Raw genomic sequence first — 20,746 nt, forward strand, 5'->3', positions numbered from 1 at the left:
TGCCAGAAGTAGTGCGACCTTCCAAGTTAGATATTTTAGGTCGGCCTTGTGAATGGGCTCGAACGGAGGTCTCATCAATTGCGCCAACACAACGTTAAGATGCTACAACGGAGGAGGGCGTCGAATTGGCGGGAATTTCCGAAACAAACCCTTAAAAAATTGGCGGATTATTCTTGAGCAACAAAGGGAATTTGAGCCATCCTGCCGAAAACGAGAAATTGCTGCCAAGAAAACCCGTAGGGTTGCGTGAGACAAACCAGAATTAGCTAGGTGCAAGAAGAAAGGTATTAATTGGTGCGCCGTGGAGTGTATCGGGTGGACTCCGTTAGCAGCACACCAGTGGCAGAATCTTTTCCATTTGAACTTGTACGTCCTGATTGTAGAGGGTGCTCTTGCTTGGGCCAAAATATCCCTACAATCCTGCGGGATGTCTAGATGGGCGAACTCATGGTGTTCAGGTTCCAGGCCGATAAGCTCAGTGAGGAGGGATTTGGATGACAAATTCTCCCTTCGCTCATCGTGAGCAGATCTGTCCGCTGTTGCAGGAGGATTGGTTGACATTGGGACATCAGAAGCAGTTCTGAGAACCACGGTTGTCGGGGCCAGCGTGGGGCTATTAGAATCAGGTGGCAAGGCTGTCTCTTCATTTTCCAAAGGATCCGAGGTATGAGGGGAATTGGAGGAAAGGCGTACGCAAATAGATTGCACCAGTCTATCAAAAGGGCATTCCCCTGCGAGCCCTTGTGGGGATGCCAGCTTGCATAATTCCGGCATTTCCGGTTCTCCGGCGTAGCAAAAAGATCCAGTTGTGGACGACCCCATATTTGGAATATCCTCTCTAGAGTGGGTTGGTGTAATTCCCACTCGTGGGTCGACGAGGAGGACCTGCTTAGGGAATCCGCTAGGATATTGGCTACTCCTGGTAGATGTACTGCTGTAATCATGATTTGATGACTGAGAGACCAGTCCCAAATTCTTTGAGCTAACCTGGACAGACTTGGGGATTTTGTTCCGCCTTGTTTGTTGACATAGTGCATACAGGTTGTGTTGTCTGTTTGTATTAGCACTGATTCTCCCTGGATCAAGGGCAGAAATGACTTGAGAGCAAGATAAATTGCCATCAACTCCAACCTGTTGATGTGCCAAGTTCTTTGCTGTGCTGACCATCTTCCTTTTACGGAGAGATCTTCCAAATGTGCACCCCATCCCTCTAATGAGGCGTCTGTCGTGATTGTCCTGTCCGGCGGCACCGACAGAAAAGACATGCCTTCTGTGAGGTTGGCTGGATTTGCCCACCATGCGAGCGCTGACCTCATTAGATCTGTGACACGTACCATATCGTGGAACAAACCCGTGACTTGACGCCACTGAACGTCCAGTGCTTCCTGAATAGGACGTGTTCTCAGCCTGCAATGAGGAACTAAGGCAATGGAGGATGACGCCATCCCCAGAAATGATTTTAACAATCTCACAGAAACTGACTCTTTTGATCTGATTAACACCACCAGTCGTAGAATCTTTTGCAGACGCTCTTGGGAAAGAAACGCTCTTGCTGATACCGTTTCCAGAGTTGCTCCCAGAAAATCCCTTTGTTGAGCAGGATGAGGTTGGGATTTTGCTGCATTTATCGACAGACCTAGTGAGCGAAACACGTTCTGGCACAGAAGTATGTGTTGTTCTAGGTGAGTGCTTGACTGGGATTTTAGGAGAAAATCGTCCAGATATGGAAAAATCTGCACTCCCTGAAGTCGCAGAAACGCTATCACTGGAGCTAGTACCTTCGTGAACACACGAGGGGCCGAGCGCAGACCAAACGGTAACACCTTGAATTGGTAATCGTGTTGACCCACTCGAAAACGCAGGAACCTTCGATGCCTTTGTAATATCGGAATATGAAAATAGGCATCCTGGAGATCTATAGTTGCCAAGAAATCTTCCTGCGAGAGTAGACGCAAGATGTCTACTAGCGTCATCATACGAAAGGATTGGCTCTTTAGGTATTTGTTTAGTGCCCTTAAATCGAGGATGGGCCTCCACTCCCCGTTCTTCTTTGTGATCAGAAAGAAACGGGAATAAAAACCCTTTCCCCTTTGCGATACTGGCACCATTTCTACAGCTCTCTTCTGCTGTAGAAGTCGAACTTGATGTAAAAGTTCTTTCATGTGAGCAGGTGGTGGTCCGGAGGGTGGTGTGGAAGGAGGGAATTTGGTGAATTCTAAGGCGTGTCCTTTCTTCACAATGTCCAAAACCCAACGGTCCCTTGTGATGGAGGACCATTGAGAAAAGAACAGAGAGATTCGACCTCCAACCATGCATGTCCGGAAAGAGTCACTGTCTCTTAGATGCGTTTCCTCTGTATGAGGATTTCCCTCTATACGACTTTGAAGCCTGCTGTCGGGAAGATTGCTGTTGCTGGGTATTGGAATATCGGTTGGATCCTTAATTCTAGGGTCTGTATTGATTATTACCCCTTCGAAAATTGGAGGAGGAGGAGGTGCCGCGTCCGCGTGCACCACGAAAATTCTGCCTTTGAAATTGAAGGTTTCCTAAAGATCTAGCTGTCTCAGTTTCCTTCTTTATGGATTGAAGTGCCTCATCTACGTGAGTTCCAAGCAACGCTTCGCCGTCATAAGCCATGTTAAGAATCATGGATTGTACTTCCTGACGAAAGGATGTCGATTTTAACCATCCTTGCCTGCGCAGAACAGCCGCTCCGGCAAGCTGACGGAATCCCGTGCAGGCGATGTCTACTGCACAATCAATTATCTCCGTCGATGCTGCTTCTCCTTCTTGAAGCAACTTCATTGCTTCCCCCTTAGAAGGCTCCGGTAACTGTTGCAGTACTTCTGAAATGTCAGCCCACACCTGTCGGTCATAGCGACCCAATATGGCCAAGGCATTAGCTGCTCTTACCACAGTAGAGGCCATTGAAGAGAACTTACGCCCTATGGCATCCATTCGACGTCCGTCACGGTCCGGTGGTGCGGTGACAGTCGACGTCGGATTCTTTGCCTTACGTTGCGCTGCCTGCGTAACGACTGATTCGGGTTTAACTTGTCCCGTGAGGCATGCTGGGGTTCCTATTGGTGCCTTATATTTTTTCTCTAATCGAGGCACCTGTGCCGGCAAGGTATTCGGTGCTTGCATCAACTTCTTGCCTTCCTCCCAAATAAATTCCACAATAGGAATAGCATGAGTCTGTTTAAACGGCTGACTCTTGAAATCATAGAGGAAACAATCTTCCTCTCTGCGCTCAGTTGTTAGTTTAAAACGTTGCGCCGCCCTCTCCATTAATTGATGGAAATTTGCTATGTCCACTGGAGGTGAATCCCCTGTGACTATCTGAGAGAGGGATGGTGTCTGTACTTGGTAATTGTCCCACTCCGCCATATCCTCATCATCGTCATCCACATCCCCATCATCATCTGGGAGTTCACCTTCTTCTGTTTCTTCCTGCGGAGGCTGATATTGAGGCAACAACCTCTCTGGGACCTGTCTTGGTGGTGCAGACGGCAGCAGAGGTACAGGATTCTCTATTGGTATCGGTGGTATAGTTGGAACCACAGGAGTTGACGGGACCTCAGAACCTTGTGGAGGTAGCGGAAAGCGTTGATTATAGTCATCCAACATGCGTTGGAGATTAGTTATAAGCGACAAAGGAAGAGTCGCCTTTGGCTGTTTCGCAGGCACCTGTTGTATGTACACTGGATCTTCATCCTCACTGCTGTCCTGGCATTTAATTATGAGGTCGGATGGGCTTTGCGCCGTTCCAAAGGACTCTGGCAGACCCTCGGACTCCTGATCCGAATCCGTAGCAAATAAAGGCGATGGAGGCTGCGCCTCTGAAAGCGATGCTGAAGATGCGTGAGGTAGCTGTTCCCTCCTTGACTCTTGGGCAGACGCTACTTTTTTCAACTTTATCCTTATGAAAGAACTTGCCGTTGACTGCTGTATGGTAGACACTGTGGATGTCTTCGGAGAAGGCCTCGTCGACGGAGCTGTCGTAAATGGAACGATTGTCGACGGAATATGCGTTGGTGAACCTTGCGCCTTTGAAATCGACGTCGACGGAACCGTCGTCGACGGAATCGTCGTCGGAATCATCGTCGACGGAGCCGCCGTCGACGGAGTCATCGTCGTCGACGGAGCCGCCGTCGACGGAGTTGTCGTCGTCGAGGTCTTGGTCGACGAAGTCGCCGTCGACGATCCCGTCGACGGGATCTTTTTCTTCTTCGACGACGGAGTGGGCGTCGACGAGTTCGACGACGCCTTCGTCGACGACACAGGTAGCGTCGACGGTACCTTTGCCTTCTTCGTCGTCGACGATGTAATGGGCAAAATTGAAGTCACAGCCCTTGTACTAGTGATGGTCCCCGTCGACGAGGATAACGTCGACAGAACGCTCGTCGACGACGAAGCCGCTGATGTCGTCGTCATTGTAGGAGAGTAGGGTCTGCTTTCTATGTTCACCCCCACTTTTTGCTTTTGCTTTACTGGTTTTCGACTTAGATGTGGCTGTGGGCCTGCTAATCAGACCCACAGCCCTGCTGTTCTCTCTCTAAATTACTACTATGTACTTTAGGTGCATAACCCATTTGGATAGGATCACCTTATTGGCCCCTGTACAGTGTACCCTAGGTACCCAGGGCATAGGTGTACCCTAGGCCTACCAGGGGCTGCAGCATGTATTGTGCCACCCCTGGCCTGGCCTTCCATTTTGACACAACTGGCTGATCACTCAGCTGGGGCAAGGTCGTGTAATCACCCCTTGCTTAGGTGTAGTATTCCTATACCTAACTTACATATAGACACATGTGTACCTATCAGTCACTCCTATGGCAGGCCTTGACAATCCTGGAGGCAGAGTGCTTGGTAACATGTGAGATGGTGCTCTAGCATGAGCTGAGCCTGTCTGCAGCTTTCGGAACCATGTCCTTATAGCTGTTCTATGATATAGCCTACCATATACTCTTAAAGTGCCTTATAATCTTAGACGGTTATGGTAACTATGGTTTGGCTTTATCAAAACATGTCGTGTAAGGTGTCTAACACTCGGGAATAATACCCCCATGCCATTTCTGGACATGAGAATATTATTCCCCCCTTCTAGAGGGAAAGACATGTTAAAATCATACTTCAACTGTTAGCCTCTGACCAAAGCCTCAGCATCACAAAATGGATGCTGCTGCCACGACACAAGTCTGACCTCCTGCAGCTGGGAGTGATCCCAGCCAGGGAGGCCTGGACAATAGGTTTCCTGCTTGGGGAGGTGCTAGCACCTCCCCAGACAGCCTTTAGTGTATTGGGGCAGGGTGGGCTGAAAGGAATGAGACATGCCTGGGGCACACAAGGTGTTCCTTGCATAGTCCAGTTCAAACCGGCGCTGGGGCACTCCAGCCCCAGCTCTGGTGCGAAACTGGACAAAGGGAAGTGGGTGTAACCACCCCCTCCCAGGTCCCACCCATAAGGCGTGACCTAGCAGGTATCCCAGCCCCCCAGATTAGTATAAGAGTGGGAGTTGGGCCTCAAGACTTTAGATTATCCTGAACCTGCAAAACTGAACAGAAACTCTGGACCTTCGACATTCGACGAAAGAAGAAGACTGAAGAATCTCCCTTGTAGCCAAGGAGTGGCTACCCTGTGCAAACAGGCACCATCAAGTGACTACCCTTTGCTTTGTAAAACGTTCGACGAGGAACCGACTGCAGAGCCCGACCAGAGCCTTGATTTCCAGACTTCTCCGACCCTCATCCACATCTGCAGCAGAGCTGAGATCCGTGGAGGCGACGAGCGACGTGGGACCGGCTACCTGGGAAAAGTGGCTAGTAACTTACAGCGCAGCTTCTGAGGTACCCTCGAAGTTGTGCACCGGGGATTGAGAAGCCCCAACCCCAAGCACCATCTGCACCGAAGACCAGCCCCCCACACTCCACGAGTCCTGCGTGGGGCCCTTCAGCATTTTCCTGCTTGCCGCGTCTGTCCGGTTGCTTGCCCGCTGGCTAGTGGCCTTTGTGACGACGCTCCCTGAAATCTTCTGCGCTGGTTTGGCTCCTCCAGACTGGCTCCCGCTTCTCTGCAAAGAAGAAGCACCCCAGACCTTCCTGGTCTGCACCAGAAGCAAGTCCCTTGTTCTTCGTGGGTTCCGCTTGCCAAGGCTTGGTGAGTCCTAGTCCAACTTCGACGCCGCCGACAGCAAGAGCCTTCGTGGGACAGCTCGCCTCCTGGTCCTGGTCGTCCTCGACGCTTCCTGGTCCTCCTGGCTGCAGCGACAAGCTTCACCTTCACCTGCAACTCTTCACGACATCGCCTGGTTCCTTCCTGGTTCCACGTGGTCACTGGCTAGTGACCTTGACTCTGTCCCTTCTGCTTGCAGGTCTCTTCTCTTCTTGATCCCAGCCTTGGGATCCACCGGACACTCTTCACTGACTGCCTGTCAGCATCTTTCTTCAGGCATCCATAGGAGTCGACGACGAAAACGACGCATCTTCACCCCTATGCACCCGCAGCCTGTGGGCTAGGTAACTTGGGTACTCCGGTGCTCATCAGGATAGTGACTATCCTAGTGTCTAGTTTTCAAGTCTCAACTTCCTAGCTACTCCGGAAGTGTCCTAAATCTATCTATTTCTAAACTGTAACATTGCTATTGACTTTTACGCATTACGCGTGAGTGTTTCCACTCTGCACACGAATCCCGTGGGCCTCCCACTTCCTAACTAACGCTAGTGTAGTGTAGCCCCAGCGATTCCCTAGGCCTAGGCCTATTCTATTTCCGTGACAGTGGTTCTTATACCACTTCTTTAGTATATGGTTTGCGTGGCCCCTAGGGCCTAACTGTATTACTTACCTGTGTGACTTACTGTATGCATTAATAAGACTGTGTTGTACTTACCTCTAAACTCATAAAGAGTGCTGAGGGTTTGCTTAGAATAAATACACTTTATTTTATATATATATCTGTTGTGGTGTCCTTTCATTTGGTATTCAAGGGATTATATATGGTATCACAGCTGGCTTCACATGCCATTCAGAGTTTAGCCTAAGACTGCTCTTGTCCATGCTACCACTAGGATAGCTGGTCTATAAGGTTGACTTTACAACCAATCACCATAAGGGTATTTGGACTGATATAAGGTGTACACTATAACTAGTGACATCATACATCAGGCCAACTTCTCACATTGGTGAGCAGCGGTTGGGATCTGAGCTTGCTGTTGTAATACCATTGTAATCTTGAGATACTAAATTGAAAGATCACACAGATATTGTCTAGGTACATATAACATAGATTATTATACTTAAGTCCTACTGGACTTTGTAGTTGTAGGTTGAAGGGAATAACACACCCTGACTACAACTACTAGAAAGGTTTAGTAGATACAACTAGTGTAGGTAGGTGCACACACCACACCCTCACTAGATCATGCCTCTGGGAGGAGATCAAGTAGATGCTCTCTCAGGAGGGGCAGGTCTGCAGAAGACCCCCTCTGGGTATGATACCTTAACATTCCAGGAGATGAGACAATTGTGTACCTCCAGAGGAATAAAACAGGGTGCAAACCCTACCCTCCTTCAGTTAAGACAACTCCTAGAGGAGTATGATGCTCAGAGGGCATCTCAGGAAGGTGCCCTAGGCACAGAGGAGGGTCTACCCACCACAGAGGAGTCAGATGGGGCTTCAGATGGGGAGGTAGACAGCCAGAGCCAAGTAAAGAGACTTAGCCAGGCTAACTTAAGTTTACATGGGAGTTTGCATGGGGTCCCCCCATACAGACCCACAAGTAGACATTCACAGAGAAACAGGAGGGACAGATCCCCTTCAAGGGAATCCATCCACTCCCATGTCTCTAACATCTCTAATGCTTCCTCTCACAGGGGAATGACTTCACCTGAGAGAAAGGAGCATGCAGCCAGAATGAGGGAGGCTAATCTGAGGATTCAGAGGGAAGAACTTGCCCTTGCCAAAGAAAAGCTTGCTCTGGCTAGAGAACAAAAGTTAAGTGGGTTAGAACCCACTGGTGGCAGCAACATTCCTAGAGATAGAGACAGGCACTATGATAATAGAAACCTGAGCAAGATTGTCCCTCCCTACAAGTGTGGGGATGACATCCACAAATGGATAACTGCTTTGGAGAGAGCTTGCAAAGTACAGCAGGTACCCCAAAGTCAGTGGGCAGCTATCTTGTGGCTCTCCTTCTCTGAGAAAGGAAGAGACAAGCTCCTCACAGTTAGTGATGAGGATGCAGATAATTACACTGTCCTGAAGAGTGCTCTGATTGATGGGTTTGGCCTAACCACTGAACAATACAGGTTGTTGTTCAGGGATACCCAGAAGACACAGACTCAGGACTGGACTGACTTTGTAGATTGTGCCACTAAGGCTCTGGAAGGCTGGCTATTGGGAAGTAAGGTTAAGGACTATACAGGATTGTATAATTTGATCATGAGAGAACAAATACTTAACAACTGTCAAAACCAGCTATTGCATCAACACCTGATTGATTCTGATCTGACTTCTCCCCAAGAATTGGGAAAGAAGGCAGATAGATGGGTCAGGACTAGAGTTAAGCAGAAAAACCAGAACCAGGGCGGTGATCAGAAAAAGGCAGACCAGAAGGGTAATGATCAGAAACAAAAAGACCAGAAGTCTTCACCAGGCCCCCAAAAGGCTCAGGGGGAGGGTGGTTCCAAAAAGGATAAGAAGAAAGAAGGCCAAAAGAAACCATGGTGCAACTATTGTAAGTCTACCTCACATTGGTTTAGTGAGTGCACCAAAAAGGATAAGCCCCCAGCCACCATTGCCCCTAAGGCAACTGTACCCCCTAGTTCAGCTGTAAGTGGTGGTTCCCAGCAAAAGGGTGTAGTAGGGTTAACCCTGGGAACTGAGGAGGATTCTGGCCTAGTCAGAGTACCTACTCAGGCTGTCCTGATCTGTGATGGGGACTTAGCTTTGTCCTCTACTGTAGGCCCCAGTAACCTGGGCAAGTACAGACAGACACCTTTTATCAACCAAAGAATGGCTCAGGCCTACAGGGACACTGGGGCTAGTGTCACAATGGTGACACCTGCTTTTGTGGACCCTGGACAGATCATACTAGGTGAGAATTACCTAGTGACCAACGCTAGCAATGCCACTACCTCCCATAGTGTGGCTATTGTTAACTTCTCCTGGGGAGGGGTAACTGGCCTCAAGAAAGTTGTTGTTAGTTCAGACCTTCCTGTAGAGTGTTTACTGGGCAATGATCTTGAAACTTCAGTTTGGTCTGAAGTGGAGTATAGGACCCATGCAGAAATGCTGGGGATAGATGCACATGTCCTTGCTGTGACCAGGTCACAGGCCAAAAAGTGCAACACTGAACAAGTGCTGGATCCTGAAACTATGGACCAGTCACAATCCAAGAGAAAGAGCAGTAGGGTTAAGGCTGTGCCTTCCCCCCTGCCTCAGGTGATGGATCAGCCCTCCCAGGAGGATGATTCTGAGAGCCCTGAAGGAACTGTCCTAGAAGAACTTGAACCTGATCAGGTTGAGTTTCTTGGGACAGGGGGACCTTCAAGGGCAGATCTGAGGCAGGCTCAATTAGACTGCCCCTCTCTTGAACCCCTCAGACAGCTGGCTGCTGCTGAGGCTGCAGGGAATGCTCAAGGTACCCATAGAGTGTATTGGGATGAAGGGCTACTGTACTCAGAGGCTAGAGACCCCAAGCCTGGTGCATCCAGGAGGTTGGTCATACCACTGAAGTTCAGAGGCTTCCTTCTAACCTTGGCCCATGATATTCCCCTTGCAGGACATTTAGGCCAGAACAAGACTTGGGACAGGCTTGTCCCTCACTTTCACTGGCCCCATATGTCAGAAGATACTAAGGAGTTTTGTCGCTCCTGTGTCACCTGCCAAGCCAGTGGCAAATCAGGTGGCACCACAAAGGCCCCCCTCATACCACTACCTGTGGTGGGGGTCCCCTTTGAAAGAGTGGGCATAGATATTGTAGGACCAATGGACCCACAAACAGCATCTGGGCACAGATTCATACTGGTGATAGTGGACCATGCCACCAGGTACCCAGAAGCAATTCCCCTGAGGACCACAACAGCTCCTGTTGTGGCAAGGGCCCTGCTTGGAGTGTTCTCCAGAGTGGGCTTTCCAAAGGAGGTCATTTCTGACAGAGGTGCCAACTTTATGTCAGGATACTTGACTGCAATGTGGAAGGAGTGTGGTGTTAACTATAAGTTCACCACACCCTATCACCCACAGTGCAATGGGCTTGTTGAGAGATTCAACAAGACCCTAAAGGGAATGATAAAAGGATTACCAGACAAGCTTAGGCGAAGATGGGACATCCTTTTACCCTGCCTTCTGTTTGCTTACAGAGAGGTCCCACAAAAGGGGGTTGGCTACAGCCCTTTTGAGCTTTTGTTTGGGCATCCTGTAAGAGGACCCCTGTGTTTGGTGAAGGAAGGATGGGAGAGACCTCTCAGACAACCCAAACTAGACATAGTGGATTATGTACTTGGTCTCCGCTCCAGGATGGCAGAGTATATGAAGAAGGCTTCTAAAAACCTGGAGGCAAGCCAAGAACTCCAAAAAGCTTGGCATGACCAAAAGGCTGTGCTGACTGTTTACCAGCCAGGGCAGAAAGTGTGGGTGTTGGAGCCAGTGGCCCCAGCAGCACTCCAAGACAAATGGTCTGGACCCCACACTATTGTTGAGAAAAAGGGAGAAGTCACCTACTTGGTGGACCTTGGGACTCCCAGAAGCCCCCACAGGGTGCTTCATGTCAACAGATTGAAGGCATATGTTGACAGGGCAGACATGGGGCTACTCATGGCTACAGATGAGGGGCAGGAGGAAGAGAGTGACCCTCTCCCAGACCTGTTGACTCAGAACCCTGATGATGGCTCAGTTGATGGTGTGGTCTTTTCTGACAGCCTCACTGTCCATCAGCAACAGGACTGCAGACAAGTTCTGCAGGCCTACAGGCATATGTTCTCTCTGACCCCAAGTCAGACAAACTGGTGCACCCATGAGGTGGACACTGGTGACAGTCTGCCTGTGAAGAGTAAGATCTACAGGCAACCTGACCATGTCAGGGACTGCATAAAAGTTGAGGTACAAAAGATGTTGGAGCTGGGAGTCATTGAACCTTCAGAGAGCCCTTGGGCTAGTCCTGTAGTCCTTGTGCCAAAACCTCACACCCAAGATGGTAAGAGAGAGATGAGGTTTTGCGTGGATTACAGAGGTCTCAATGCTGTCACTAGGACAGATGCCCACCCAATACCTAGGGCAGATGAGCTCATTGACAGACTGGCAGCTGCTAAGTGTTTGAGCACATTTGACCTAACAGCAGGCTACTGGCAAATCAGACTAGCTGAGAGTGCAAAGGCCAAAACTGCTTTCTCGACCCCAGGAGGACATTATCAATTTGTGGTAATGCCCTTTGGTTTGAAGAATGCACCTGCCACTTTCCAAAGGCTGGTGAATCAAGTCCTTACTGGGTTGGATGATTATTGTGCAGCTTATCTTGATGATATTGCTGTCTTTAGCTCCACCTGGGAGGATCACCTGGTCCACCTGAGGAATGTTTTAGAGGCCCTGCAAAAGGCAGGCCTCACTATCAAGGCCACTAAGTGCCAGATAGGGCAGAGCAAGGTTGTATACCTGGGCCACCTAGTTGGTGGGGGTCAGGTTCAACCACTGGAGAGCAAGATCCAGACCATAAAGGACTGGGCTCCTCCAACTACCCAGACTCAGGTCAGAGCTTTCTTGGGCCTGTCTGGGTACTACAGAAAGTTTGTTAAGAACTATGGGTCCATAGTGACACCACTTAATGACTTGACCTCCAAGAAGATGCCAAAGAAAGTTCAGTGGACAGCAAGCTGTCAAAAAGCATTTGATGACCTGAAGCAGGCCATGTGCAGTGCACCTATTCTGAAAAGTCCAGACTACTCCAAAGAGTTCATTGTCCAGACAGATGCTTCTGAGTTAGGTGTGGGAGCTGTTCTTTCACAACTGAATGTAGATGGTCAAGACCAGCCCATTGCTTTTATAAGTAGAAGGCTGACCCCTAGAGAGAAACGTTGGTCAGCTATTGAGAGGGAGGCCTTTGCTGTGGTTTGGGCCCTGAAGAAGCTGAGGCCATACTTGTTTGGCACTCACTTCAAGATTCAGACAGACCATAAGCCCCTCTTGTGGCTAAATCAGATGAAGGGTGAAAATCCCAAACTTCTTAGGTGGTCCATTTCCCTACAGGGGATGGACTTCACAGTGGAACATAGACCTGGGACTGACCATGCCAATGCAGATGGACTCTCCAGATATTTCCACTTAGAACATGAAGACTCAACTGGTCAAGGTTAGTTTAATGTCCCTAAGTTTGGGGGGGGGTTGTGTAGGAGAGTAGGGTCTGCTTTCTATGTTCACCCCCACTTTTTGCTTTTGCTTTACTGGTTTTCGACTTAGATGTGGCTGTGGGCCTGCTAATCAGACCCACAGCCCTGCTGTTCTCTCTCTAAATGACTACTATGTACTTTAGGTGCATAACCCATTTGGATAGGATCACCTTATTGGCCCCTGTACAGTGTACCCTAGGTACCCAGGGCATAGGTGTACCCTAGGCCTACCAGGGGCTGCAGCATGTATTGTGCCACCCCTGGCCTGGCCTTCCATTTTGACACAACTGGCTGATCACTCAGCTGGGGCAAGGTCGTGTAATCACCCCTTGCTTAGGTGTAGTATTCCTATACCTAACTTACATATAGACACATGTGTACCTATCAGTCACTCCTATGGCAGGCCTTGACAATCCTGGAGGCAGAGTGCTTGGTAACATGTGAGATGGTGCTCTAGCATGAGCTGAGCCTGTCTGCAGCTTTCGGAACCATGTCCTTATAGCTGTTCTATGATATAGCCTACCATATACTCTTAAAGTGCCTTATAATCTTAGACGGTTATGGTAACTATGGTTTGGCTTTATCAAAACATGTCGTGTAAGGTGTCTAACACTCGGGAATAATACCCCCATGCCATTTCTGGACATGAGAATATTATTCCCCCCTTCTAGAGGGAAAGACATGTTAAAATCATACTTCAACTGTTAGCCTCTGACCAAAGCCTCAGCATCACAAAATGGATGCTGCTGCCACGACACAAGTCTGACCTCCTGCAGCTGGGAGTGATCCCAGCCAGGGAGGCCTGGACAATAGGTTTCCTGCTTGGGGAGGTGCTAGCACCTCCCCAGACAGCCTTTAGTGTATTGGGGCAGGGTGGGCTGAAAGGAATGAGACATGCCTGGGGCACACAAGGTGTTCCTTGCATAGTCCAGTTCAAACCGGCGCTGGGGCACTCCAGCCCCAGCTCTGGCGCGAAACTGGACAAAGGGAAGTGGGTGTAACCACCCCCTCCCAGGTCCCACCCATAAGGCGTGACCTAGCAGGTATCCCAGCCCCCCAGATTAGTATAAGAGTGGGAGTTGGGCCTCAAGACTTTAGATTATCCTGAACCTGCAAAACTGAACAGAAACTCTGGACCTTCGACATTCGACGAAAGAAGAAGACTGAAGAATCTCCCTTGTAGCCAAGGACTGGCTACCCTGTGCAAACAGGCACCATCAAGTGACTACCCTTTGCTTTGTAAAACGTTCGACGAGGAACCGACTGCAGAGCCCGACCAGAGCCTTGATTTCCAGACTTCTCCGACCCTCATCCACATCTGCAGCAGAGCTGATATCCGTGGAGGCGACGAGCGACGTGGGACCGGCTACCTGGGAAAAGTGGCTAGTAACTTACAGCGCAGCTTCTGAGGTACCCTCGAAGTTGTGCACTGGGGATTGAGAAGCCCCAACCCCAAGCACCATCTGCACCGAAGACCAGCCCCCCACACTCCACGAGTCCTGCGTGGGGCCCTTCAGCATTTTCCTGCTTGCCGCGTCTGTCCGGTTGCTTGCCCGCTGGCTAGTGGCCTTTGTGACGACGCTCCCTGAAATCTTCTGCGCTGGTTTGGCTCCTCCAGACTGGCTCCCGCTTCTCTGCAAAGAAGAAGCACCCCAGACCTTCCTGGTCTGCACCAGAAGCAAGTCCCTTGTTCTTCGTGGGTTCCGCTTGCCAAGGCTTGGTGAGTCCTAGTCCAACTTCGACGCCGCCGACAGCAAGAGCCTTCGTGGGACAGCTCGCCTCCTGGTCCTGGTCGTCCTCGACGCTTCCTGGTCCTCCTGGCTGCAGCGACAAGCTTCACCTTCACCTGCAACTCTTCACGACATCGCCTGGTTCCTTCCTGGTTCCACGTGGTCACTGGCTAGTGACCTTGACTCTGTCCCTTCTGCTTGCAGGTCTCTTCTCTTCTTGATCCCAGCCTTGGGATCCACCGGACACTCTTCACTGACTGCCTGTCAGCATCTTTCTTCAGGCATCCATAGGAGTCGACGACGAAAACGACGCATCTTCACCCCTATGCACCCGCAGCCTGTGGGCTAGGTAACTTGGGTACTCCGGTGCTCATCAGGATAGTGACTATCCTAGTGTCTAGTTTTCAAGTCTCAACTTCCTAGCTACTCCGGAAGTGTCCTAAATCTATCTATTTCTAAACTGTAACATTGCTATTGACTTTTACGCATTACGCGTGAGTGTTTCCACTCTGCACACGAATCCCGTGGGCCTCCCACTTCCTAACTAACGCTAGTGTAGTGTAGCCCCAGCGATTCCCTAGGCCTAGGCCTATTCTATTTCCGTGACAGTGGTTCTTATACCACTTCTTTAGTATATGGTTTGCGTGGCCCCTAGGGCCTAACTGTATTACTTACCTGTGTGACTTACTGTATGCATTAATAAGACTGTGTTGTACTTACCTCTAAACTCATAAAGAGTGCTGAGGGTTTGCTTAGAATAAATACACTTTATTTTATATATATATCTGTTGTGGTGTCCTTTCATTTGGTATTCAAGGGATTATATATGGTATCACAGCTGGCTTCACATGCCATTCAGAGTTTAGCCTAAGACTGCTCTTGTCCATGCTACCACTAGGATAGCTGGTCTATAAGGTTGACTTTACAACCAATCACCATAAGGGTATTTGGACTGATATAAGGTGTACACTATAACTAGTGACATCATACATCAGGCCAACTTCTCACAGTCATAGTCACCGTCGACGAGCCAGATATCGCCGATCTCGTCGTCGGCAGCATCGTCGACGAGGCGGACAGTCTTTTTCCTGAGGACTGTGAAGTAGACGCCTCTTCAGCCTGAGAACTGTGTCTCTTAGGTGACAAAACAGTAGGTGCGACAGCAGAAGTGGTAGCTGTCAGAGTCAAAGAAAGCTTCTTTTTCTTGAGGAAAGGAGATGGTAACTCCTGCACACTACTGCGCTTAGAGGCTGGTAGAGAACGGCCAGAATACATACTTTCCACATCAGAAACTGGGTTGTCCTTATCCTTCAGTCTCTGTAGCCATATTAACAGGCGGCCTTCTCTATCCTTTAAAGTCTTTGTAGAAAAGGTTCTACAAATTTTACATTTTGCCACCTCATGGTCTGGGTACAAACGGTAAATACACTTACTGTGTGGGTCTTCAGAAAATAGACGCAGCTTTCCACATGAAGAACATGGTCTAAACAAAGATTTCTTACTGGAAGACATTCTGACTGAAAAAACTGAGCAGAGCTCAGGGAGACTCCCTGTCACACGACGTGCGGTAGAAAATCTGAGGTGAGAAGCTCTGAGGAGAAGGTTCTAGAGAGGAGCTGGCGCCTGATTGGCCGTAGTTTGGACTAACATAATGACAGAGATAGACTACGAATGTCTTTTTTCTCTTTCCATGTATCTCTATGGAAATTTCATATAGGGACATTTTTGATGTTATTACTTACTTATATCTCTGTTTTATATGATTACTTATGTATATGTATACATATATATATATTATGGCTCTATATATTGCTATATTATTTACCGTGGGACTCCCACTCCGACGACGGGGAATATTCAAGCATGTGAATCTATGAAAGACACCCCAATACTGGAGAACTATACTTCACTGCAACTCTTTTAACAGTATCTATACTTCACAACAACCCTTTCAATAGTATATATACTTCGCTGCAACCAATTCAACAGTATCTATACTTCACTGCAACCCTTTCAATAGAACAGTATCTGTTCTTCACTGCAACCCTTTCAACAGTAGCTATACTTCACTGCAACCAATTCAACAGTATCTATACTTCACTGCAACCCTTTCAATAGAACAGTATCTGTTCTTCACTGCAACCCTTTCAACAGTAGCTATACTTCACTGCAACCCTTTTAATGGAACAGTATCTGCTCCTCACTGCAACCCTTTTAACGGTAGCTATACTTCACTGCAACCCTTTCAACAGTATCTATACTTCATAGCAACCCTTTCAACAGTATCTATACTTCACTGCAACACTTACAACAGTTCAGTATCAGTGCTTCACTGCAAGTTTTCAACGGTATTAACTCTTCATTGCAGCCCTTTCAACAGTATTTATACTTCACTGCAACCCTTTCAACAGTATCAATACTTCACAGCAACCCTTTCAACAGTATTTATACTTCATGGCAACCCTTTCAGCAGTATCTATACTTCACTACAACCCTTTCAACAGTAGCTATACTTCACTGCCACACTTACAACAGTTCAGTGTCGGTGCTTCACTACAAGCTTTCAATGGTATCAACACTTCAGTGCAGCACTTTCAACAGTATTTATACTTCACTACAACCCTTTCAACAGTATCAATACTTCACAGCAACCCTTTCAACAGTATTTATACTTCATGGCAACCCTTTCAGCAGTATCTATACTTCACTGCAACCCTTTCAACAGTATTTATACTTCATGCAACCCTTTCAGCAGCATCTATACTTCACTGCAACCCTTTCAACAGTAGCTATACTTCACTGCAACCCGTTTGCATGTATTTATACTTCACTGCAGCCCTTTTAACAGTGTCCATAGTTCACAGCAACCCTTTCAACAGTATCTATACTTCACTGCCACACTTACATCAGTTCAGTGTCGGTGCTTCACTACAAGCTTTCAATGGTATCAACACTTCAGTGCAGCACTTTCAACAGTATTTATACTTCACTGCAACCCTTTCAACAGCATCAATACTTCACAGCAACCCTTTCAATAGTATATATACTTCGCTGCAACCCTTTCAACAGTGTCTCTACTTCACTGCAACCCTTTTGCATGTATGTATACTTCACAGCAGCCCTTTCAACAGTATCTATACTTCACAGCAGCCCTTTCAACAGTATCTATACTTCACTGCAACCCTTTCAACAGTGTCTATACTTCACTGCAGCCATTTCAACAGTACGGTATCTGTGTCTCACTGTTCAGTAGCACTTTTTTTATGAGAGTACCAGCCTCAGTAGTAACTTCCAGCTGCCCTCGTCAGTACCCCTTTCAAAGGGGCAGTGAAAGCCCCACTGTTCATCACTTTTGAATGGGCAGTGCCAGCCTCACCGTTGATCACTATGGAAGGGGGGGTGCCAGCCTCACTGTTCATCACTGTGGAAGGGGCAGTGCCGGCCCCACTGTTCAGTATCACTTTTGAAGGGGCAGTGCCATCCCCACTGTTCATCACTTTGGAAGGGGCAGTGTCAGCCCCACTGCTCATCACCTTGCAAGGGGCAGTGCCAGCCTCACTGTTCATTGTGAGAAGTTGGCCTGATGTATGATGTCACTAGTTCTAATGTACACCTTATATCAGTCCAAATACCCTTATGGTGATTGGTTGTAAAGTCAACCTTATAGACCAGCTATCCTAGTGGTAGCATGGACAAGAGCAGTCTTAGGCTAAACTCTGAATGGCATGTGAAGCCAGCTGTGATACCATATATAATCCCTTGAATACCAAATGAAAGGACACCACAACAGATATATATAAAAATAAAGTGTATTTATTCTAGTCAAACCCTCAGCACTCTTTATGAGATTAGAGGTAAGTACAACACAGTCTTATTTAAGCATACATTAAGTCACACAGGTAAGTAATACAGTTAGGCCCTAGGGGCCACGCAAACCATATACTAAGTAAGTAGTATAAGGACCACTGTCACGGAAATAGAATAGGCCTAGGCCTAGGGAATCGCTGGGGCTACACTACACTAGCGTTAGTTAGGAAGTGGGAGGCCCACGGGATTCGTGTGCAGAGTGGAAACACTCACGCGTAATGCGTAAAAGTCACTAGCAATAGTACAGTTTAGAAAACGATAGATTTAGGACACTTCCGGAGTAGCTAGGAAGTCGAGACTGGAAAACTAGACACTAGGATAGTCACTATCCTGATGAGCACCGGAGTACCCAAGTTACCTAGCCCACAGGCTGCGGGTGCATAGGGGTGAAGTTGTGTCGGTTTTCGTCGTCGACTCCTATGGATGCCTGAAGAAAGATGCTGACAGGCAGTCAGTGAAGAGTGTCCGGTGGATCCCAAGGCTGGGATCAAGAAGAGAGGAGACCTGCAAGCAGAAGGGACAGAGTCAAGGTCACTAGCCAGTGACCACGTGGAACCAGGAAGGAACCAGGCGATGTCGTGAAAATTGCAGGTGAAGGTGAAGCTTGTCGCTGCAGCCAGGAGGACCAGGAAGCGTCGAGGATGACCAGGACCAGGAGGCGAGCTGTCCCACAAAGGCTCTTGCTGTCGGCGGCGTCGAAGTTGGACTAGGACTCACCAAGCCTTGGCAAGCGGAACCCACGAAGAACGGAGGACTTGCTTCTGGTGCAGACCAGGAAGGTCTGGGGTGCTTCTAATTTGCAGAGAAGCGGGAGCCAGTCTGGAGGAGCCAAACCAGCGCAGAAGATTTCAGGGTGCGTCGTCACAAAGGCCACTAGCCAGCGGGCAAGCAACCGGACAGACGCGGCAAGCAGGAAAATGCAGAAGGGCCCCACGCAGGACTCGTGGAGTGTGGAGGGCTGATCTTCGGTGCAGATGATGCTTGGGGTTGGGGCTTCTCAATCCCCGGTGCACAACTTCGAGGGTGCCTCAGAAGCTGCGCTTGAAGTTACTAGCCACTTTTCCCAGGTAGCCGGTCCCACGTTGCTCGTCGCCTCCACGGATCTCAGCTCTGCTGTGGATGTGGATCAGGGTCGGAGAAGTCTGGAAGTCAAGGCTCTGGTCGGGCTCTGCAGTGGGTTCCTCGTAGAACGTGGGCAAAGCAAAGGGTAGTCTCTTAATGGTGCCTGTTTGCACAGGGTGGCCACTCCTTGGCCACAAGGGAGATTCTTCAGTCTTCTTCTTTCGCCGAATGTCGAAGGTCCAGAGTTTCTGTTCAAGTTTGCAGGTTCAGGATAATCTAAAGTCTTGAGGCCCAACTCCCACTCTTATACTAATCTGGGGGGCTGGGATACCTGCTAGGTCACGCCTTATGGGTGGGACCTGGGAGGGGGTGGTTACACCCACTTCCCTTTGTCCAGTTTCGCGCCAGAGCTGGGGCTGGAGTGCCCCAGCGCCGGTTTGAACTGGACTATGCAAGGAACCCCTTGTGTGCCCCAGGCATGTCTCATTCCTTTCAGCCCACCCTGCCCCAATACACTAAAGGCTGTCTGGGGAGGTGCTAGCACCTCCCCAAGCAGGAAACCTATTGTCCAGGCCTCCCTGGCTGGGATCACTCCCAGCTGCAGGAGGTCAGACTTGTGTCGTGGCAGCAGCATCCATTTTGTGATGCTGAGGCTTTGGTCAGAGGCTAACAGTGAAGTATGATTTTAACATGTCTTTCCCTCTAGAAGGGGGGAATAATATCCTCATGTCCAGAAATGGCATGGGGGTATTATTCCACAGTGTTAGACACCTTACACGACATGTTTCGATAAAGCCAAACCATAGTTACCATAACCGTCTAAGATTATAAGGCACTTTAAGAGTATATGGTAGGCTATATCATAGAACAGCTATAAGGACATGGTTCCGAAAGCTGCAGACAGGCTCAGCTCATGCTAGAGCACCATCTCACATGTTACCAAGCACTCTGCCTCCAGGATTGGTAAGGCCTGCCATAGGAGTGACTGATAGGTACACATGTGTCTATATGTAAGTTAGGTATAGGAATACTACACCTAAGCAAGGGGTGATTACACGACCTTGCCCCAGCTGAGTGATCAGCCAGTTGTGTCAAAATGGAAGGCCAGGCCAGGGGTGGCATAATACATGCTGCAGCCCCTGGTAGGCCTAGGGTACACCTATGCCCTGGGTACCTAGGGTACACTGTACAGGGGCCAATAAGGTGATCCTATCCAAATGGTATATGCACCTAAAGTACATAGTATTAATTTAGGGAGAGAACAGCAGGGCTGTGGGTCTGATTAGCAGGCCCACAGCCACATCTAAGTCGAAAACCAGTAAAGCAAAAGCAAAAAGTGGGGGTGAACATAGAAAGCAGATCCTACTCTCCTACACACATCACTTTGGAAGGGGCAGTGCCAGCCTCACTGTTCATCACTCTGGAAGGGGCAGTGCCAAGCCCCACTGTGAATCACTTTGAAGGGGCAGTGCCAGCCCCATTGTTCAGTATCACTTTTGAAGGGGCAGTGCCAGCCCCACTGTTCAGTATCACTTTTGAAGGGGCAGTGCCATCCCCGCTGTTCATCACTTTGGAAGGGGCAGTGCCAGCCCCACTGTTCATCCCTTTTGAGGCGGCAGTGCCAGCCCAACTGTTCATCACTTTGTAAGGGACAGTGCCAGCCCCACTGTTCATCACTATGGAAGGGGCAGTGCCAGCCCCACTGT

This window comes from Triturus cristatus, chromosome 12, assembly GCF_964204655.1.
Source record: "Triturus cristatus chromosome 12, aTriCri1.1, whole genome shotgun sequence".
NCBI classification, from domain to species: domain Eukaryota; kingdom Metazoa; phylum Chordata; class Amphibia; order Caudata; family Salamandridae; genus Triturus; species Triturus cristatus.